Source organism: Athene cunicularia (genome assembly GCF_003259725.1).
Source record: "Athene cunicularia isolate RWA chromosome 1 unlocalized genomic scaffold, athCun1 chr1_part1, whole genome shotgun sequence".
Classification (NCBI taxonomy): Eukaryota; Metazoa; Chordata; class Aves; order Strigiformes; family Strigidae; genus Athene; species Athene cunicularia.
In genome coordinates, this window is record NW_020799091.1 from 64,038,819 (window position 1) to 64,053,533 (window position 14,715).

Consider the following 14,715-nt stretch of genomic DNA (forward strand, 5'->3'; position numbering starts at 1 on the left):
CTAGCAATTCCTCTCATTTGCTTTTCTCTTGTATTTCATAGGTGTTAAGGTTTAAACCTGGCTGGCAGGCAAATACCATGCAGCCACTTGCTCAGCCTCCCCCACCCAGGGGATAGGGGAAAGAATTGCAGGGTAAAGGTAGGGAAACTTGTAAATTAAGATAAAAACAGTTTGATAATTTAGATGAAATAAAACAATAAAAACAATAATAGAAAGTACAAATAGGTAATGCACAATGCGATGCTTACCATCCACCAACTGATGCCCAGCCTGTTCCTTGATAGCGATCCTGGAAAAGTCAAGATCCCAAAATCACAATCCCAGAAGCAAGAGAGAACCCCTTCCTTCCTGGACAACCCTCCTCTATATACTGAGCATGACACTACATGATATGGAAATATCCACTGGCCAATTTGGGTCTGGTGCTCTGGCTGTGCTCCCTCCCAGATTCTTGAGTACCTGCACATGGGCAGGACATGGGAAGTTGGAAAGTCATTGATTTCTTAGCAACAACTGAAAATGTCAGTGTATTATCAACATTCTTCTCATATGAAATCCCAAAGCACCAGCACTATTCTAGAAAAATTAACTCTATCCCAGCCAAAACCAGGACAGCAGGTTGACAAGAAGAAAACCTGTTGGCATTTTTCTGACTTGGGTAACACAGTTATTCTGCATCTGAGAATAAAGACATCAGATCTGCAGCCTGAGCAATTCAAGGGAAGAAAACAGTGAAAACATCCTGACATTGAACTGAACTGATGTTCTGACTGTTTCCAGCCGTAGGGCAAGTGATAAGACGAAGCAGGGGGTTTGGTAAAAATGCAATGCTGGACTTATAATAGCACAAAATGATCAGGGTTGTGGAAAAGGCAAAGCAGCCTCTCTTCAGGGCTGACCTGCCACTCACCCTGGTTCTCCAGAAGGAACTTGGCTGCTCTCTGCTTTTCTCTCCTGCTCCTGTTTGTCTGAGGGCTGCTGACCCCACCACCAGCCCAATCAGCTCCCTTTACATCCCCTTCACCTCCTAAGAAACTAAAGGGAATTATTGGTATAAAAATCTGCTAAATTAAATGCAAAAATAAAGCTAGCAAATCCTAGTGATGTTCCTTTCAGACACGGTTGAGTGCCAAAGCCTGCTGTTGTGGAGGCAGCATACTACTGCTTGCTGTCTCTTTCAGATGATGGTGAGTAATAGGGTCCTTGGGGATGGTAAACATCCCATGAAACACCTCCAGCAGTTCTGGCTTCATCAACTTTCACCAAAGGGATTTCTCCATCTGCACAGACTGTCACAGGCCATAGAGTTTCATGCAGTGTTGGAATTAAGTCACACACCCAGCCCAACACCCATCTGCAAAGCTGCACCCTGGCTCTTGTTACACTCCAGATCTTGTTCATGGACAAAAAGTCTGCTCATCAAGTAAAGCCAAGAATTTGTTAGGTAATCGAAATCGTAAGAGTCTAATTATTATGACTCCAAATCTAGCTGTTGCAGGAAAGAATAATGATGTGGTTAAAAGGCCTCTACCCCTTTTGCTGACCTTATGTTCCCTCTTTCCACACCCCTTGGGATCCTGAGTTTGGTGGGGTCTTGCTGGTGGGTCTGGTGGGGTCTATGGAGAGTCATGAGCATCTGAAGTCCTGCACTGGGAGCAAAGTGATGTCTGTGTCGATGGTTTCTTTGGCCGCACTCAAGGAACTACATGGGGTCATTTTTATATTTGCAAACACACTTTTACACCTTGTTCTTTCCCTACTGGTCTGCAGCTTCACATTGCATCCGAATTTGCTATGCATGGTGTATACCGTCTATGCTGTTACCAGTTATTACACCTGTTAAGCCTGGTTTCTCCACTCTCATCCTGAGCCCTGAGGCCCCTTCTGCCCAGCTCCAGGCTGCACATCCTCACTTGTCCCTCCATGAGCTGATGACATCCAGGGGAGTCTCTGTGTATGAAACTATGGCTATATAATATGAAGATAGTAAGTAAAGCAAATGTGCCAAGGCCACCTGGTCCACTAGAAAAGCTGCTGCTACAATTAAACCAAGTAACCCAGAGCTGCCAGCAGTTAGAGAGAAGCCCAGACTCAGCACACCCAATGGATTTTGCTCCTGAGACTCACTGCCAAGCCTGTGGCCAGCCCATGGTGATGGCAGCCCTGTACCAGGGGCACCCCATCACTTCTGGACAGGCCAGACACCCCTTGGGGACCACGGCACATGGCTGCAGGGGCATTGTGGGTGGTTAGGACCACTTAGCTGGAGGGAAATCCTATCATATTTAAATTACAGTGGGCTCAGCCTTCAGATCTGCCCAGCTGTGCTGGGCTGGACTTCTTCGCAGCTCTGCCCTTACCATGGCTGTAGTGGCACCACCACCTTGCTAGGTATTGCTTCCCCTCACCTTTCTCTCCTTCCTTTATGCCTCCCTGCTTCAAAGACTGTTGAGATATTGGTTACCCATGCTATTAATATTTTAATAGCTCTTTAATCTTACTTCCTAAGCCAGTTCTCCTACACTCCATTACTGCCATTTTCCTTTGAACTTCTCCCACCTTGTCAGTGTCTTGGGGGTAGTAAAGTGACCAACATTGAATAGTGTTCAAGATGTGGCCTCACCAACCACAAACCCACTAAAATCAGTGGCAACGTGCCCATTGACTTAAATTTACTTTGGGATCTGCCCCAAAGAGAAGAATACTGCTTTTCAGCTTGGTAACATGATGTCTCAGCATAAGCCACTCAAAATTTTTTAGGGCTTTTTTTTTTTTTCCCTTCACAGCCCTATCAAATTGCAAATTTGCATGTACTTACTATTTAGTAAATTCTCCAAACTTCTCTGAGTGCTGCTTCTCCTCACAATTCTTCCTCCCATTGCATTTTAGCCATTCATTCAAGTTTCTTGCACTTTGCCATGATGAAATCATGTTATTTTCTGCCCAGATTTCTAATCCTGCCAGACCTCCCTTTGTTCTTGCTCCATTTTAATTGCCAAAGCCCCCTGCAGACAGGCCGACCATCTCTTTCACATCAGTAGCAGATGTACACTGATTCTCAGATTTTAACTGACATAAAAAAGTAACAGTGCAGTCTGGGTCTTAATTTTAATGTACCTTGCTTAGTCCTTGTCCAAACATGTCCAAAGAGCCTTGTTTTTAAAGGACACCCAGCTCAACTCCTGCATCTGTTTTTCAGAAATGAACTGTGCACCCAGCAGAGCAAAGGCAAGCCGCTTCAACATTTGTTTACATGCCAAGGACAAGAGACTGGGAAAACTGTATGTAACAGCACTCAAGCAACACCTGCCATCACACTGATCCATCATTCTCTTGTTCTGACACAGCAGGTCTGTATTACAAGTGATATCCTTCCAGTTCATGACTGCACTCTTCACCCAGCCTCTGCTTGATAATTAATGACACTGTTCAATAAAACCATCAGTAACTCAGGTAGTGCACTACCAGTGATGTAAAGGTAAGGAGGTAATGAAATACCAGTTCCTCTGTAAATCTATAGTTAATTTTTAGGGAGAAAGATTTATTAATTCAAGAATACCCTCCCAGTTTACAGGAAAGCATGGATAAGTATGCATGATGCTTGAAACTCTTCTTTGGGAACAGATTTTCAAATGCTTGGGAACTCACCTAATGCTTATTTCACCTATATCCCACTATGAAAGTTTGCTTGGAGAACTGCTAAGTGAAACAATTTAAAACCTTACCTAAACCAATATATGCCAAGTTTATCACCTGCCCTCCTAGGCAAAGCAAGAAATGAGGCCAGTCTGACATTTTCAGCATGACTTAAATCACCCTATGAACTTGTATGTATTTATAAACAGATGGTGTAATCCTTTTTCTAGCCTCTTTATCTGCATTGAAGCGGGACTATTTCATTTCCACAGGTCCTTCAGTTCTCTCTGTTTTTAAACAGAGGTGGTATATTTACCTGTCTTTGGGCCCTTGGGAAGGAGGCTGGTCCTCAGCAAGATTTTCAGAGATTGCTTTGGCACATTGCTTAATTGTTCTGCTCCTGGCCAGATGGAAAACACTTGTTTATCTACACGTTCTTTAACCTGATCTCACTTTTTTCTGGCCTGCACCCAGTCTTGGCTTTGTCTGATACTGGGCTGCTGCCGCCCACTGATCGCTATGTGAACTTACCCCAGGTAATGGGTGAATCAAGGTACAGTTTTCCCTTCCCTCCCAGCCAAAACGACCCAGACGTTACATCCCAGAGGAAGGATGTAACCTGTTGTTAGCCAAAGCAGACACCTCCCATCCCCGACCATAGCAGGGCCGTGTCAGACCCAGGTGACAAGATGACAGTGTATCACATCCTCAGGGCTGGCTCCTCAGCGGGCACTGAAGGCTTCCACCCTGCCCAACACCACAGACGTCCAACCCAGCTAAATGGGCCAGCTGCAATTGCCTGGAGGTATTAGGGTTTGTCTGTGCACAGTGAGTTTATGCAGCTTTCAGGTATGCTGTTTCAGAAGTTAACCCTGCATCAGACTGGGTGGGAAAAGGTCAGCTTCAACTGGGTTCAATGCCAAGTGGAAAGTGGCATCTCAGGCTGTGGGTATTAAAACACCATTGGGAAAATCTGCTTTTACAGATGGCCCTTATACTCATTGACAATTTCCCTCAAGTATGCATGGCTGATTCCTCCTTGTTGTCAGTCTGAGTAATATCATATTTGTTAAGAGGTAAATCCCCATAGACCTTATTTCCCCTACTGGTGCCAATGATGGATATATAGGTGTGTGATATATATAGATATGAAAATATTTATATCTATGCATGTCTATATATATATATATATATATTTATAAAGGCACTTTTTTCCAGGCTGATATGAGAAAATAAGGCCAGCTAGAAAGTGTGGAATTATCTTTCAGTGGTTGTTCAGTGGTTAATGAGCTCACAAGCAGACATCCTTTTACCCTCTGTGTCCCTCTGGAGCTGCTCAGCTGTCCTCCTTGCCTTGTTAGAACAACAGACTGATGCTCTTTTAATTGACGTGGCTCCTGTTGCTGCATAAAGAGATACTTGTTTGTGTCAAATAAAGTATTCTGAGCTATCAAAAAGCATGATGTAACGGTGCTATGCTGTAAGGGACCCCAAAGTCAGGCCAGGTTGTTTCTCGAAGTCACCTCTCACATCCCCTTTCGGCAGCAGGTGTTATGGCGGGGCTGTGTTGCTACTGTCCTGCACCCATACATGCAGCAGCAGTCAGGTGTTGGCATGGGCAGCCACTGCAGCATCCCTCCGGGGCTGCCCAGAGGATGCAGAGCTGGGGGAACAGTCCCCAGGGTCCTCCATGGTGAACTGCTCATGATTGCATGGCTCTGGAAACCACTGCTAATCTCCCATTGTACATCTCCTGAATTGTGCATGCTGAGATGTATTTTAAAATGGTACCTAAATGATTGAGGAAATGGCAAAAAATAATGCACTCAGTGTTTATCCAGAGGCAGAAATATTTTTCTTGTTCCAGTAAATTTTGGTAACTAGGAAAAGACAATGAGACTTTTCTTGAGAGTGTGACTGTAAGTGCTAAGGACAGATCCTCAAGGAAAGAGGAGGTGAGAGAAATCTGAGGACAAGGGCTGACGATAAGCAGGTTTTAGTATCAAATGTTTTCCGTGTGCCTACTTGTGGAGCTATTGAACCACTGGTCTAAGCTACACTGTCTTCTGCTACAATCTTATATTGAGGGACCTGGCATTGAAAAGGAACATTGCTATGGATGAATCAGTTCCACTTCTGGGTATTTGGCTACAAGACTTAGAAAACTGTGCTTTCAGAGAGACAAGGTGAATAGTATTAATAGAGATACCATTAATACAAACGCTAGGTGAATCAACATTTCAAGGGAAGGCCAGAGTGAGAAAAATTATTCTGAAACTGAGTGTTTCACTAAAATCAGTTAGGAGCATTTATGGCACTTCTATGTTTAGTTGTCATCCTGCTGAGATGGGAACATTTCAAAATATGGCTATGCATCAGAATTTAAGTATCAGTGCATCTTTATATTGAGCTGAGTGCCTGGGATCAGCATCCATAATGGATAATAAAGCTTGTGATCCCAAGGCACTGTTATGAAGTTCCAATATTTAGAATTAACTACTGCTATAAGCAGAGGTTGTGGAGAGGAGATACTTGTGAATATCAGGCTTGGCTCTCAAAATATATCCCAGTTGCTATAAAGAACTTGTTCTGTTCCTAAACTAGAAGACTGTCACAAAGTTGTATTTGTTGCCTTTATCAGTTGCCTTGTACCTGTAGCTAGATTTATTTCTAGAAATAAATATTTAGATTGGCAGACTTTGCAGGATCCATGCAAAGATCACTGGCCATCCCACAAGATAGTGAGCCTGTTTCTCATCTGACTTCTACAGCATCGCTGGAAAGCCAAACTTGTAAACCTGGAACATCAAATGAAGAGAGAGAAAACAGCAGATCTGATTTAGCCTTCAGTTTGCTCCAATGACTCAAAAGACCCTGTTTGGGATTTGTGATACAGATTTCAGTAAAAATTTCCCCCTCTGCTGGGTAGGGATCTTCTTGCAGAGGGTCTTCAGTGAAGTGAGCCACAGCGAGCCTGTGGCAAGTCCAGCTTCTCAGCTGCTAAGTCACGTTTTAGTGAGTTTCTTTTACTGAAGGAACAACAAATTAAAACATGGTTTGAATAAGTAAAGAGCTTTTGATGCCATTTTTAATGCTATTCATAAGGAAATATGCAATAGATTCAGTAAGCCCCTTCAGAGACCAGTGCTGGGCAGTTCAATATGTAGGGGTATACCTACTGCCAGGTGGTTGGGGCAGTATTTGAGAATCTCAAATTCTCACCTCTACATTAATCACTGAGAGATGCCTGAATAATTATAGTCCTTAGAAAACCACTGTTATCGGGGGGAAATATGTAATGGAGAGATACAAAAGCAAAAGAAAGAGATCACAGAATTGTTCATTGGCATCTTTTAAATAAAGGAGATAAATTTATCTTTTTTAGTAGTCTATACAAATGGCATATCAACAAGGGGCACACGATGACACAGTCCATACCAGGGTCACTTTTCTGCAGAAACCTTTCTGTAGGCCTGGTGGGCTCTGTGCTGAGTGTTCCCTTCCCCCTGATGGGGCTCTCTCCAACTGCGCATCTTGAGCTGCAGTCCCACCTGTGGCAGTGCCTGGCAGGCACCAGCAGCACTCAACAACAAGGAACCTGCACTGGGGTCCCCGGAAAATTGGTCATTTTGGTGGCCTGGGGAGGGCACCCTGGGGGTCTGATACTCTTAATGAGTAACAGCACTGCTTCATACATGGCAGCAGAGATCCACTTACCCTGGACCCCAAAGCATTCTCAAAAGGAGGGCCAGCACCCCTACAGAGTGCTTAGAGAGGGGTACACGCGGAGATGGGGGGGGGGGCATTCATGACACTTGCCAAAAAAATATTTTGGACATGACCATGTTTGGTAATTCTAGACAGGCTTTTTCCAGCCCTGAAGCACACATGTCCAGAAATAGATTTTATCTAGTATTTTTATTTTCCTCCCTAGACAGATTTTCAGCTGGGCATGAAAATGAATCATAAATTTATCTTTCAAGCTTAGAGCAATCATTTAAGAGCTTTCAATGAAATTGTAAGAGCTTATTTATTTGCTCAGTGAGTGAGTCTGAGCAGGTAGTCATAACATTTTTTCAGGTTGTTCTGATTACGTAGATATTTGTACTTCATATTCCAGGACACACCCAGGATGACAAAAATATCTTGCAGATACAAAACTGTGATGAAGACCTCAGGCTGCAGTGTGGCAGTGAATCAGATGTTAAAGATGGGGTGATAACTGTGAGAGTCTGTGCCTTTCAGTATGCCACAAATAACCTCTCACAATCTCTACTGAATACTATTTGCATATGAAGAAAAGTGAGTAGGAAATGTTTTCTAAATAACTGATTTCAGCAGTGCTGTAGATTGGTACCCAGAGGCGTAATGGCACAGGGTCTTTGTTCTGGTTGCCCCATATCACTGGCATATCTACAGATGGTACCCTTTTTTTGTTTTTTCTATCATTTGTGTTTAACAATTCATGTTTTTCCTCCTGGACTTTAAACTCCAGTTTTCAATCCACCACTGTGGAATTGTTACAAGAGAAGTCTGACTTCGCACGTGAAATGCAGCTCAGTAATAATCGATCTTTTAGAAAGTGTCTCATGTAATAGCAGTCGGCTAAAAACAGGAGTGGAATGACGCACAGCAGAACCAGGGGGAAACAGGCGCAATAAGAGAGGACATAATGACTGATATGTACTACAGGCAACAAGATACTTTCCCATTAGACAGCCGGGAATTTAGCTGAAGAGTTTCTTTCAGTTTAGAAAGACATTAAGGTTTGTCCTAAGGGTAACCATATATACACAGAAATCCAATTCAAAAAATCTCTTTATTTCAATCAGTAAAGTGCAGAAATATCTTAACAAAGACATGGGGGATGCTTTTTACTAGCCTACTGTAGGACAGCAGAGAGGATTACAAAAATTCTTCAAGTCATCCATTGCAGACTGGTGGAGAAGACCAGGGGATGGCTCATGGGGAAGTCAGGCTGGTGAGTAGTTAGTAGTCTTTTTTCTTCTCAGTTACTTGTGTTATGTTCTTGGCAATTTTTGCTCATGCAGTGGATAAACAGACCTCCAAATGGTCTAGCACAGACTCTGCTCTTATTCAGTCATGTTTTTTTTTGTATCCTCCTCTTGCTCTCAGCTGTGAATACACTCCACAGTGATTCGGTAAAACTTAAGTGCTTAGATATCTTGGGGGATTCAGCCTGTAGGCATGTAGGTGCCCATGCCTTGCTGGAAGTGGATAAACTGTGGATAGTCAGGGGATGCATTTATGCTGCCTGCCTGCCTGTCACAGGGATGGAGCACCTACGTGACCAGTCAGGGATCCCTGCAGAGTCAGTGGAGAAACAATACCCAATTTAGCTTATCTAAAGTTGAGTGTGAATTACTTATTTGGGATCATTTCTGAATTCCCAAGACTGGATGGAGGCCATCTTGGGTGAATTCTGGCCATGAAGCTCTGCTCATGCAGGGTTTGCCATGGCAGGAGGGAAGCTGTCTGTATACACAGAGTGTCCATGCAATTAGTACCAATGTTACTGTGGCACCTGGGCAGGCATGTGAGGGGAGATCAGTAGTTTTATTCATAGGTTTCCTTAGTCATATTTGGAAATTTTCAAGTTCCCACACTGGGAAGCAAGCTCAGTCTCAACCCAACTTGAATCAAAGTTGGGATCCAGGTATGCCTTCCTTTTGTCTCCATGTTTGACAGAGCATGAAACTAGCCCTGCAGAGACTAGAGGAGGGAAGCAGCAGGTTGCAGCTGCACCCTGGAGAGGTAAAATTCCTTGAGCATACAGCAGTGCATGCTTTTAAGTAAGTAAAAGTGATCTGCAAAATTCAGATCTGGGATGCTGACATATCCCTTCAGGCTAAATTTACACTTAGGTGAAAATCCCTTAAAGCTCATGCCTGTTCTTAGTGAAGCCCCATCATGACTTTGGTCTGAACTGCTGACCTACTGCTGAACTCCCCAAATTTGTAGATCCACAAGAAATCCCATTTCCCATTGTCAGGATGCTGCACTGCACTTACATATGTGGTATCTTACTACCTTACAATCCTTCTGTGAGAATGGGGGAGGAGGGTTGTCATCACCATTTTCAGGTTGGGAATGGAGGCAAAGACAGGCTCAGCAATGAGCCCAAGGTCACACAGGTAATCAGTGACAGAGGAGTAACTGACGTCCCGAATAACCCCCACACTAATGGCTGCTCCAGTTGGTCATATGGGCAGTCATGACCTCAGTTGTATGTGGAGCACCAGAATGTCCTAAAATCCAAACCTGGCTTTCCTTCTTCATCTGTGACAGCAATAGCATCATGCAGTGCACAAGGGCAACAGAGGTGAGCAAGGTGTTCTTTCCTGTGGCCCCAGGACAGCAGCACCCTCTTAGGTGGGATGTATGGGGCAGAAGGGTTCTCTAATGATCTTTGCTTTCTGCCTGCTTTGTGACTGTGCCCCTGTAAGCAGCTTCTTTTTCTTGACTCAGTAAAGTCAGTTTAAGTGCCAATATAGCAAAATGCCATTATCCATAAATGAGTTATTAGCGGGTGACTCTGAGCATGGGTAACAGGATATGGAGACTTTTAACGAGAGGTCACAGGACTTGAGCTGAGGTTAGGGTGCCCTCGGGGACATTTAACACTTTGTGGCCCGTGTGGATGACGGCTGGGCTCCTAAGCTGAACGTGGGGTGCAGCTATGTGTGTACGAAGGCTTTCAGCTACTCCTCAAAAGAATGGCTGGATCAGACACAGGCTGTGCTGAGCTGGGGCCCAAAGTTCCCCAATGTTTTGCTGCCCTCCTCCAGTCAGCCAGCACAACTGCATGTGAGACGGTTTCCAAGCCCTCTGATGTCCTAGTGACCCAGTTTACCTCACTGCCCTTGATTACCTGGTTGTTCTAACCTTGGACATTTCTACAGATGTGTTTCTGCTGGCGAATGGCGGGGAGGCAGTATCTGGCCATTGCTGAGTTGTTGGAGACGGTGCTCCCCTGATCTTTGGGGCAGCAACCTGGCCTGCAGCCCTGGCTGCAGCTTTGGGGGCAGCCATGGGGCCTGCAGCTTCCCTGAGGCCCCATGCTTTGATTCTGCCCGCATCTCCTTACAGCCCCTCATCTTTCCCACCTTGTCCTTCAGGTGCTGCAGAGCCACAGGGGCACTTCCCCAGGGCTCCTCACAGCAAGACCCACCCTGGTTACAATGAACACTTATGCCAGCATGGACAAAAAATTGGGGAAATATGGGTAATTTCCAGTTCTACCAGGTCCCATCAGCAGAAAACACATATCCTCAGGGACACAGAGCTCTGCCCCTGAGTCCTAGATGAAGCTGATGAACCTTGAGAGAGAACGGAAAACTTCCGATGTATCTTGAGGATAGAAAAGAATGCAGTTTTTCTCCCTGTTGAGGTTGCTCACTCTTTCTCCTTCCTTCTCTGCCTGCTGCTCTGTTTCTCTCCTGTGTTTCACCTTCTTCTTCCTTGCCTTTCTTCTCTGCTTTTCCAGCCTCTCTGAGATCCTACGGCTCACCCAGTTTCCTCTCCCACCACATACCCCACTGCTGTTTGCCTCCCTCCACCTTTGTCTGTCTTGTGCTGCTTCCTATGGGAAGCTTCTGGAGTGGGCACCTGACCTTGTTCCTGGACATGGCATCTGTCTTCGCATCACAGGTTGTACTAAAGTTACTGGGTTTGGGTGTTTCAATTTCAGTCACATTAACTGCTTGAGGGGCTGTCAGGGCCCGGGCCACAAGGCAAAGCGCATTACCTGTGCACACCCTGGCAGGCAATGCATACGCTGAAAAGCATTTACTGTCTACTAAGTGCCTGAAAAGTGTAGTCTTGCTAAAACTCTGTCTTATCTAGGAAGTAATTGAAAATAATTTTTGTAAATGTCCAGAGTGAATTCCTAGTTGAATTCCCATTTACATCTCCACCAGTTCATTGCAGGACTAGCTAACAGATACCAACACTCACCCAGAGCTCCTACACCCCCAGACATACTGGACAGAAAAGGGGTAGCTCTGTGTATAAATATACCCCCACTGCTGACTTGTATGTGGTCTCATTCCACTGAAACACATAAAGCCTAGTTGCTGGGGGGTGTGGGAGGGGAAATGTGGATATAGACTGACAGTGCTTCTCCTCTCTTGTCCTCTCATGTCCATGAGCAGTGCATGCATATATGTGTGTTCCTTCCTAAGCATTTCTGCAAATTTATTTATAAATCGATGTCATTTCAGGCAGACAGTCAAGAGGATCAATAATCACTAGCACTCAGTATACTATACAGCATTGATCCCTGTCTCGTACCTGCACAATATGGAGTAAAAGCTGAGTGTGTGGTAGCTGTCAGAAGTTGCCTTTCAAGCTATACCTTTGAAGGATGTGCATGTGCAGTTGTACTGATCTGAAGGACTGAGGGATAATTTGTGAATACTTACCTTCCTCCTAGACAGTGAGAACGGATGAGATGGCAGGTTGTAATCTACTGACCACACGTGTTACCTGGTACTGTATTTCCATAACAGCATCACAGGTGCAAAGGTTCAGTGTGAAGAGCAGCAGACAGAGAAACCTGTCAGGTCATTTTTTTGAACATGGGAGTGATAGCTGCTGTGAGAGGGCCCTCCAGCAAAATCAGACCTGCTTCTGAGGGTGAGGAACTGCCGGGTGTCCTCAGCACAGAGCAGAAAGCAGAAAGGCAGAGCTTTCTGGTACTGTTGTGTTGGACCATTCATTACTGGTTACCTTGCAGAAAGGGTATGATTAATAGAAGAAAAAAATTATATTCCAAATGTAAAGTTATTTTTCTATTGCAGCTGCTTTTACTGCTACTTAGGGGACTTTACTGGAGCTAGATATGAAGTACTGAGTATCAACATTTTATGTGCTTATGCCCTCCTTGTGAACATCATCCACAGGTTTTCAAATCAATTGTAAACAGCTTCTGAAACTGAAAGCTAGGAGAACACTGTTGCAAAGACTGAGTGGCATGTGTTATATAGTGAGGAGTGAGAGCAACCAGGAGGGCTTTCTCTGGCCCCCAGCAGCAGTATGAAGCAGTATGGAGAGGCTAAGGAAGAGTCTGTTAGCGACGGGACTGAAAGCACAGCCTCTCAGCAAACAGGGCAAGTTCTGCCAAGTGTTATCACCAGCAAGGATATGGGCTGGACACCTTAGGCCTCTCATATTTCTTAGGTTCTAAGAAATGCAAGTCATGAAGTGAATATGCAAAAGTAAAATGTTTTTACATTTTAGTTATTTTAAATGAATTTTTGCATACTGGAAATTAACAAATTTCCCTTGTCGTTGTCTTCCCTCATTGGTTTAATGTTTTTTCTAAGTTCAGATGGCTAAAGACAATGCAGTTTCATTAACTCCATTGGGACCTCCCTACATGCAGCGCCTATGCTGACTTTGAGAAGAGTTTGACACGAGGAAGAAAAGTGGCCTTAGCTAATACATTATATTCAGGAAATTGTGATTTTCTTTCCTACAATACATTACTCTTATTTTCCTTCAGTAGCAGTAATACATCTGTTGGCTCTTACAACAGACATCCAGAAACTCCAGGTCATGGATGCTGTTGAACCCATCACGATGTCTTTCAGTTCTGCTTTTGCAGCCTCCCTCCATTTTGTCTCTCATGGTTGATCTCATATAGGCTTTTTGGTTGCCAAACCAAACCGATGGAATCGTTAAATAATGTAAATCTGACTATTTGAGGAGGAACCTGAGGAGGGCATATAAAGTGTCACCAGTGCATGCACGCAGTGCTGAACAAGCTGAACATGATTGTGTGTGCTCAAGGCCCCAGGAGGGAGGCTTGGAGTCTGGGATGAGGGGATGGTCTCCCCACCACACATGCTTTGCATTCAAATTACTTTTTGGGTTTTTTTTGTACAAATGGTTTGCAGGACATTGTAGAACAGCTATGATGTGGTTTTTGCCCCAGCTCAAGTGGCTTAACACTGTGGGGACCCTTGGTCCAACACCCACCAGACAGGGAACTGCTCCACATCCTGAGACCGCTCTCCCAGTAAGAAACAAGAGGGGCTCCCTCTGGCCTCATCCAGCCCCGCCATGTGCTGTGGGGCAGGAAGACCCAGAGCATCCTCGGGTGACCACTACAGGCTGGACTGGTGGTGGAAGGCAGCTGTGGGGCTCCTGGCAGCCTTCATCCAGGCTACCATGTCTGGTGTAAGGTGCAGACCCAAATGCCCCTGAGGAATAAAGGGACAAGAGGGACACTTCTACAGTCTGAACCAGTGACAATGCCTCTCTTTTCAACAGGTATGGGTGCCTTCAGAGCCAAAATGACCTTTTAGCCAACAAAAGGCTGCATATTATGTACACAGGTATTTTTCTGTACTTTAAAACTGCTGCCTGACAGGTTCACTCTCTGACCTGTGCTTCTTGGATTAAAAGAGACAGCTGGCAACTGTCCCCTGCTGGCTTGCTTCTTGCCATTCGTGGTTTTACTGATCTCCCTGATGCCACCCCTGCTCATCTCTTCAAACAGAAGAGCCCTCCTCGATTTAGTGGTTTCTGGTGCAAAGGCCACTTGATACCTCTGATTATCCTCTCTGCTGATGCACAGATGTACCCTAATGCATCTCTGCATCTTTTCCAGTTCAGATGTAGCTTTCTAGATGTGGGGAGAAGCACACAGTATTCAACTTTAACATCTCCTCTCCCTAAAATCAATGTATCTGTCCACCGCAACATTAATGGTGCCTATCAGTCACTTACGGAGAAGAAAGCAGGATGCATCCAGGAGGGGCAGACAGCTATTCAATCCCATTAAAGCCCAATAAATAAATGATAGATTGCCTAGTAGAGCAATCTGGGCTATCAGATGTCCTTTCATAATAAGGGAAAGTAAAGCCTTGTTTTCTGCTGGAAGACAGTCCTCCTGCAAGCAGCACTAACCTGCCTGGGGAGGTATTACCAGCTGCTGCATGTCACTTTGCTGTGTTCTGATGGAAAACTTTGCCTTTCCCTTCCTAATCCTGCAGTCCGTCATAATTTCTTTCAGTGCACTTCACATTTTTTCCTGGATATTGATGAGATATT